A 9,359-nucleotide genomic window follows, 5' to 3' on the forward strand; every position below is an offset into this window, starting at 1 on the left:
AGGAAGGAAGGAAGGAAGGAAGGAAGGAAGGAAGGAAGGAAGGAGGATGGGAGGGAGGAAGAGAGGGAAGGTGACAGAGAAAAAACCTTTACTACTCCCTTTCTTTTAAGAATCCTTGCTGGGGCACCTGGGTGGCTCAGTTGGTTAAATGGCTGACTCTTGGTTGAGGTTTAGGTCATGATCTCTCGGTTCACGGGTTTGAGCCCCACATCGGGCTTTGTGCCGGTAGGGCAGAGCCTACTTGGGATTATCTCCCTCTCCCCCATTCTCCCTCTCTCTCAAGGTAAATAAATAAACTTTAAAACAAAACAAAAAGCTTTGCTAAAGTTTCCCACATCTCATCACTAGCACAACCAGCTGCAAAGAAGAATGGGAAACAGGTGTTATCTCCGGTAGCAACGGAACTGGTAAGAAATCAAGATTCTTTCACTAAAAAATCATGAAGACTGGAGAGTAGGAGAGTAGCCATATTTGCTTTGTGGGTGTGATGCCTACTGTGCTGTAATTGGCTGTATTGTAACGTAATTGGCTGGCTCAAACAACAGAAATTTATCGTCTCACAATTCTGGAAGCTAGAAGTCCATTATCAGGTTTCCGTAGGCTTGGTTCCTTCTGAGAGCTCGGAGGGAGTATCTTTCTACTTTGAAATTTTGATGGTTTGCTGGTAATTTGTTTGCATTCCCTGGATTTTAGATGCAGCACCCCAGTCTCTGTCTACATCTTGATGTAGTACTTTCCCCGTGTCTGCCTCAATGTCCAAATTTCCCACTTTTAGAAGGACACGGTCATCTTGAATTAGGGCCCATCCTACTGAACTCATCTTAACCTGGTCCTCTGCAGACTCTATTTCCAGAACAGGTTCTGAGTGTTAGGACCGACTTCAATATCTTTTGCAGGGATACAATTCGACCCATAACACCTACTCAGTGAGGTTCGCAAAGCCCTGACACCCAGCCGCTCCAATCTATATTCGCTAATCTTCGCTCCTTAGGCTACTTCTGGTCCATTTCTAGGACTTTCGTCCCTGCTGTTTTATCATACCTGGTTCCTGGCCCTGGAAACTAGAATCTCACCAGCCATCTCTTCTTTTCCCCCTGTGTTTGTTTCAGGGATTCAGACCCAGATGATCTTTATATCTCATTCCTCTACCTGCTTCTTTCTCCTTCAACACACTGCTGGGTTGGAGACCCTGACTGCCCACCTGCACTTAGTAGCCCTCTGTCTTCAACAAACCTGACCAGGAACCCTGATTGCTCAGACCCTCAACATCCACAGATGCCTCTGGGCTGCTGGAACGGTGGTCTGTAGTATTGCCTCACAGCTGCCCTTGTCAGTGCCTGCTCCTCTCAGCTCAGAGAAAGAGAACGCAACACCGTTCTTGTTAGAAAGGATTTTTTTCACACCTGATTAAATAACTTCTACTTGAAATAAAAATTTATGGTTTTTATTTTTTAAGTGTTTACTTATTTATTTTTGAGAGAGAGAGAATGAGCAGGGGAGGAGCAGAGGGAGAGAGAAAGAGAGATAGAACCCAAAGGAGGTTCCACACTCTCAGCACAGAGCCCAATGTGGGGTTGAACCCACAGACTCTAAGATCATGACCTGAGCCAATGTCGGATGCTTAAGCGACTGAGCCACCCAGATGCCCTTAAAATAAAAATTTGTTTACCCACAACTCTCACAAGCTGCTGCAGAAGAGGATTATATTGTCTCAAACTGCAGGCGATAGCACCAGGTAGGGTGAAGGAGCTGATACACTCGCAGACGCCCCTAGTCCACTCTGACTCATACAGCTCCTGGAAATAGGATTCGGAGGAAAACAGGGCAGTGAAGAAAATCGCGAAGAATGGATTGGCTTTAAATTAAGTATTTTTCAAAGTTTTCTGAGAGGCATCAATAGCTTGTTAAATATTAAGCAGAGAAATCTCCATCTGACTGTTTTGCAGTAGAAAACAAAAGGAATGGCTGGATTTACAGTCTCTGCCATGGTGGGGAGGGGATAAGGGGCCACAGAGCTGGGATCATTTATCAGAAGAAAAACACCAGTGGCTTCCAGCAAAGGGTTCACAGATGCTGCCTTCTAATTAAAAATGTTTAATTTCCAAATACAATTTCACAGACTCTATACCTGCAAATGAATGCCTCACACCACATGGTGCCTCCCAGCCTACTGTGAAGGGAAAAGCCAGCGTAGCGGTCGATGGCTTGTGTCTCATTCAGTGCCCTCGATTTGCTTTGTGTTGCCAGAAACCAAAGAAGGGAAATGAAATTAAAATAAAACACTAGACATCCTGTATGGGTCTCAAAGTTGTCTGGGCCACCAAATGAGATCGCGTTCTTTAAAATGGCCGAAGTCAAGGCATCTGAGTGGCTCAGTCGACTAAGCATCTGACTCTTGATTTCAGTTCAGGTCACAATCTCAGGGTTCATGAAATCTAGCCCCAAGTCACCTCTCTTTTAGCACAGAGCCTGCTTGGGATTCTCTCTCACTCTCTCTCTCTCTCTCTCTCTCTCTCTCTCTCTCTCTCTCTCTCTCCCCCCTTCCCCACGTGTTCTGTCTCTCTCAAAATAAATCAATAAACTTTTTTAAAAATGGCAGAAGTAAGTTTCAGAAGCCATCTCTGTTACCTCTAAGAAAGAAGGAGTCAGTAAATTTAGAGACTGTCAAACACGGACGGCATTGTTGATGCCATTCAAAGGGAACTTGGTAAAAAGAAAGAGAAGTGTGGGAAATTCACAATAGCTTCTATTCTTGACCAAAATGCACTTTCCCCCCAAGCCCAACATGACCTTAGGATTCTCAGAATGATACTTTGAAGCCACTGACAGCTGATCAGAATTTGAAACTTCCGTTGAGTGCATTGGCCATTCTTTGTCTACAGGGTTAGTTTTACTGAGGAAGCAAGCAGGGACCCTGACGATTTAAAACAGCGAAAAAGAGAATAGACTGCCTTTCCTTAGGATAAAATAAGAACAAGGTAAGTCATTTTGAGGTGAGGTCTTCTGTTCCCTAAAATCTACTCCTTTATCCATTTGCCTTTCTACCAACTGCATATACATGTATTTTTTAAAGTTCATTTATTTACTTTGAGAGAGACAGAGAGAGTAGCAGTGAAGAAGGGACAGGGAGAGAGGGAGAGAGAGAGAGAGAGAGAGAGAGAGAGAGAGAGAGAGAGAGAGAGAGAGAGAATCTCAAGCAGTTTCAAGCAGGCTCCATGCTATCAGCACAGAGCCCAACAGAGGGCTTGAACTCACAAACTCTGAGATCATGACCTGAGCCGAAATGAAGAGTCAGACTGAGCCAGCCCAGACGCCCTTGCATATGCATATATTTTTTAATTTATTGTTTAGAGTTTGAACTTGGTTTTCAAAGACAACCATTCTAGAAGGTTACCTAAAGTTTTTGAGAGACAGTTGACGTACCTTATTTATATGATTCAAAAACCTCAAGAGTATGAACAGCGGGGCCAATCCTCCCATCTGGGAGGCACGGGACAATCAGGGCATTTCAATGCAAGATGCTGTAATCACCACAGGAAGGGGCATACTGAAGTTCACGGGTTCCGGCCCCGCATGGGGCTCTGCGCTGACAGCAAGGAGCCTGCTTGGGATTCTGTCTCCCTCTCTCCCTGCTCCTCCCCCACTTGCTCTCTAGCTCTCTCAAAATTAATAAAAATAAAAACTTAAAAAATCCTTTTTCTGAAAATAAAACTCTTATAAACTCACCTTAAAACTTTTCAAATCACAGGATAATGAGAAATAAGTAAACAAAGCTCACCATCTAGAAATCCAGAAGTATACCAGAGATAAGTAATTTTAAGCATTGTTTTAGTAACCATGGCTATCTAACTATATAAACATGGTCACACTCTGCATACAGCATTGCTTTTTACTAGAATGTTACTGCATTTGTATTAAAATATTTTGTGCATGTGTGTTAAAATGTTTCCTTGTTTTTAAAAAAAAGTCTTCAGTTTTATTTTTAATATTTTTATTTAGTTTTGAGAGAGAGAGACAGCATGAGCAGGGGAGGGGCAGAGAGAGAGGAAGACACAGAATCCGAAGACAGACTCCAGGCTCTGAGCTATCAGCACAGAGCTCGATGCAGGGCTAGAACCCACAAACCACAAGATCATGACCTGAGCCGAAGTCAGACGCCAACCGATTGAGCCACCCAGGCGCCCCAAAAGTCTTCAGTTTTAATGATGCTAATTTTTCCTTATAAGAATATAGCATAAGTACGTGTTGAGTACTACTCTGTGCGAGGCTGTGTGCTAGATCCTGGGAACATGGCAATTTGCAAAGCAGACATATTGTCTGCGTATATCAATCTTTTCTTCCAGTTTTACTGAGCTTTACGATGCTTTTGACGTATAGCATCATTTAAGTTTAAGGTGTACAACAAAGTGATTCGATACATGTACCCATTGTGCAATGATTACAACAGTAAGTTTAGTTAACATCTATTTTTCTCCTAGAGTTATGGTTTTTTCTTATAATGACAACTTTTAAGACCTACTCTCTTTGCAAGTCTCTAATATACATTGTATAGCCATTCATTCATTCATATTCACAGTGTGAATTCACAATATTCCCAATAGTCATCATACTGCACATCACATGCCCCCTAAGATGGATATCCTGCCACTTGTCACAGTGTGGATAAACCCTAAGGGCATTATGCTCAGCAAAATAAGTCAGACAGAGAAAGACAAATACCATAATGTCTCACTTATATGTGGAATCTAAAGAGAGAAAAAAAAGACCTCATAAAAATAGAGTACAGATAGGTGGCTGCCAGAGGGAGTGGGTGGGGGTGAGGGAGAAGTGGGTGCATATAGGGATCTTATACCCTAAAGATCCTCACTAGACAGTAGTGAAGGAGGTGGACGTCAATCAATGACTCAGGCACAGTAACATCCATTTATGGTTAAGAGTAAAGGTACATTGAAATAGAAAAGTTTACAATGTAGCGATTGACCTTGCTAGGAAGGTTAGGAAATGAGAAAATAATTATTGAGCTGAGATATGAAGGAACATTTGAAGTGAAACGGGTTGGGGAAAAAAAATGTGGAGCAAAGTGAGAAAGACTGTTCCAGGCAGAGGGAACAGAATATGCTAAGCCAATTTACAAGAGGTGGTTTGGTATATCTGAGGAACTCTAAAAACACTGTCACTTAAACCCAAAGGCTAGAAGTGAATAATAAGGCTGGAGAGGTAGGTGGGGTTCCCAGCAACTAGAGATTGGAGACCCTGAGAAGAATCTCTGCAGTCTGTGGAGTGTTTTAAGCTGTTGAAGGCAGCCATGGTGAGGAGGGGTGGAGATGAGAATTGGCATGTCTGAGTGACAGACAGATCATTTTGACTGCTGCAGAAAGTGGGTGGAACCTAAGTGGAGGCAGGGATGTGAGTTAGAAGGCAATTTCAGGGGTTCATAAAAGACACCAGTATCTGTGATGGCTCATAAGAGTGATATGGAATTAAGTAGACAGTGGTGGACAGAATCAGCAAGGACTGGGGATTTATCAGACATAGGAGTGATGAAAATCCAGAAAGCAAGACAGCTTAGACTAATGAGAAGAACCCACTGAAACAGTGAGTCTTGGGGCATCTGGGTGGCTTAGTCGGTTAAGCAGTTGACTTCAGCTTAGGTCATGATCTCATGGTTCATGGGTTCAAGCAGCTCAGAGCCTGGAGCTGCTTCAGATTCTGTGTCTCCCTCTCTCTGCCCTTCCCCCACTCATGCTCTGTTTCTGTCTCAATAATAAATAAAAACATTAAACAATTAAAAACAAACAAAATAGTGAGTCTTGCACTTTAATGGTAATGATAAGAAGATGGAAGACAGATACAACAATCCCTTATGGTCAGGTACTTGAGTTGTTTCAGTTACTCATCCTAAAGTGCCCACTTTATATAGAAATCTTACTTACATTTCTCATTTATTTCTTATGGTGGATTCCATTTCTCAAAATGGAATCAAATAATCTAACCACAGAGATATTGTCAAGATTGTAAATGTACTGCTGTGTGGCTCCCATAAAAGGTATATTAATTTTGTCATACGCTTTGTTTCTGTGTGCTTATCTCACCAGAAGTTCACCAGCACTGAGTGTTTTTAGTTTTCACAATTTTGATGAACAAAAATGACGTTTAATTGTTCTACTTTGCATTCCTTTTATTAATGGTGTTGAGGCATTTATAACATTTTAAAAATATATATGTATGTTTTCTGTGTATGGTCTACAACCTTTGTCCATAATTCTTCCCTAACATTTTAGTGTTTCTTCACTAATTGAAACAATAAATTCACACATTATTATGGGTATCAATCTGTACAGTAATTTTTGCAAAATACTTTTCTCTTTTATATTTGCCTTTTGTTTTTATTATATTTTTCAAAGAGAACATAGAAATTTATACGATCAATGTGATACTTTTCTTATTCTTTTCAGATCATCTCTATCTAAAGAGATACACTTTTTAAAATTACCTTTTCTTTTTTGTTGAACTGGTAACATATTTTCTTTTTTTATTAATTTTTTAAAAATTTATTTATTTTTTGAGAGACAGAGAGACAGCACGAGCAGAGGAGGGTCAGAGAGAGGGAGGCACAGAATCTGAAGCAGGCTTCAGGCTCTGAGCTGTCAGCACAGAGCCCGACGTGGGGCTCGACCTCATGATCCATGAGATCGTGACCTGAGCTGAAGCCAGATGTTTAACTGACTGAGCCACCCAGGCATCCCTGGTAACATATTTTCTTTTACATTTTATTTTATTCAAACGGGACTTTATTTTGATGATGACATGCTGTCAGGATGTGACATTTTTTCCAATCCTTTTTCTGGAGTGGACATCTTCAGGATTTTTCCCCACACCTTCAACCCCTTCATTAGGGACCTTCCTGTCACTGGCTCCACCCTTCCCCAGCTATAGTTAATCAGTTAAGAAGTGGGTCATTCAGAAGGCTTCCTTAGAATTTTTCTAACTGTAACTGAGAAACCTAATCATCCCCTATTTGTTGGTGCAAAATTTTACAATGAAGATCACGGAGCTGTCAATGGACACATGAAGAAAATAAGCCTATGGTGAGAGAGTATAAATCTAACATTCCTGGTAGCAAAAATGTGGATGGAGGAAGTTTCCTGGCACTGTGTGTGTCTACTGTTATAGGTATTCGTGAGTCTAGCTGCTCCTCAAACTTTCCTTGAATCCATGAGCCAATTATTTTAAACTTTTGTTTCTTTCTTTTTTTTTAAATTCTGCTTCTTCCAGTTCAAATTTGGCTTCCATACCCCAAAACATCTATCCTACTTGTTACTTCTGATATGTGTGTATCAGCTTCATTGTTACATTTCATACTTTGCCTGCCTTTTTCCAGTTGACTTTCCTTTTTAAATTATGTACCAGTTTTTTTTTTCTGTTTCCTCAGATAATTCTCCCCCTGAAATGAAGTTTAAAGCTCTTTGGTTCTTCATATGAATTTTCTTCTATTTTTATAGCATGTAGGTGGCTTGTCTATTTATGACTCAACACTGAATGGAGACTCTTTCATCTGAGCTCTCAGAATGGAAAGCAGAGAAGGAAGAGATAGGCTTGGATGATCAGACAAGCACGGAAATCGTGTTTGGCATCTCAAAATACTGTCTTGCAGAATCTGTGTCTTCAGCCCTGAGGATATACCACACTCCCCAGCCCTTTTGAGTTGACCGAATCACCTGGGCTTCTGTTGCTTGGCTCCCAGATCATTAGCTTAAGATCATTAACAACAATGGATATTCCTCACTAACAGATATCACTGGTGATTTACTCCTACCAGTTAATAGAGTATCTAACCTGGCGGATACTCATCAAATATTTGTTGAATGCATACATGGATGAGTAAATGAAATGTTGCTCATCAAGAAGAGAAGCTGAATCTAGAAAACTTGGACTAAGGTACCTGAAGTCTTAAGTCATCTTACTTGAGAACCCTGGTGCCCTTATCTGCAAAATAAGGATAATAATGATTTCCCAAACCAACCTATGGAATGGTTGTTGCAGATGATGACATATGTGGGCGAAAAACTGAGATACTCAGTACACCGTGGTATAAAAGATGAGTTGTCTGTAGAATATTGACTTTACCTATGCTCAGTCATTGGCTCAGTTATGTACCTCATGAGAAATGTGGCCTGGGTGCAAATACAGCAATGATCTTCAGAGCACAGCAGCTGGAAATCTTGACTAGTTAAACTCCATGAAGTTGGGCATCAGAAAACACATCTCATGGCTATCGCAATTACTAAAAGTTTCTACCAGCATATTAAAACTACAGGCCAGCAGAATTAGTTTGTTTGGATGGCTGAACATTTTAGGGGAGAGATGAACATACTGAGACCATAGATCAAAGCCAAATAGCTCCAAAGCAGGCAATTCCAGAATTATATTGAATGTCCATAAAAATAATTCTCTTCCACAAATGTTGAAGTTTTGGTGCAAGCCATTTCATAAATACTTCTGATTTCGTAGTCAGTTGCTTCTGGAATGATTGTGCTTTGAATATTTATTACTGTTATTGCTATCTCTTGTCCATAAGAACCCAAGAGTTGAGCACAACAGACATAATGGGAAAATTGTACAGTAGAATATCAAAGACTTGACAGAACTAATTTTTTAGCTTTAGATTGCACCTAAGTCTAGACTCCTTCTTGTAAATCTTCTGCTTAATGGAAAAGGCAAAATTTTTAACTTTTTAGGTATCCAAAAGGAAATGCTGTAGACACTATGAAAAAAGTATGTGAGGTAAAATTTTTGAAGTTAGTTCTAGGAAAATAAAATTAAGAAGAGTCCCCACCTCCTGACTTTCAAATCACTGAAATAGCAGCACCATTGGGAATTAACTGATGTGTCAGGTGAAACTGAGTCTCAGATTTGTTGCTGGTACTGGTGTACCAACTGACAAGGGCCCCTCCAGGGTACCTGTACCACCATTTCACAGAGGATACCCAAAGGAAATTCAATCCCAGTTTTACCTGAATCTTCGTCATACCTGATAAACCTGAACAGGACTAAAGAGATGGGAAGAGTACAGATAAATGAGACAGGGTCAACCTACCAACCCTTTCCAAACTGTCAGAAAGATGGCCATATAAAGCACAACCAGAACATGGTAATCTCAACCAACCCCCATAAAAAGGAAGAACAAGTCAAAACATCAACAAAATGGTTCCAACAATATGGTAATGATACTCGCCATTAAGTAGCTCAAACAAGGACTTATTTGTAATGAGTCAAATTTAGAGAAGACTAAACCTTTCATTTCCTTTTTCATTCTTGATGACAGCAGTTCCTTCTTCCTGAAGGCATTGACTTAAATT

Source organism: Suricata suricatta, chromosome 9, assembly GCF_006229205.1.
Source record: "Suricata suricatta isolate VVHF042 chromosome 9, meerkat_22Aug2017_6uvM2_HiC, whole genome shotgun sequence".
Classification (NCBI taxonomy): Eukaryota; Metazoa; Chordata; class Mammalia; order Carnivora; family Herpestidae; genus Suricata; species Suricata suricatta.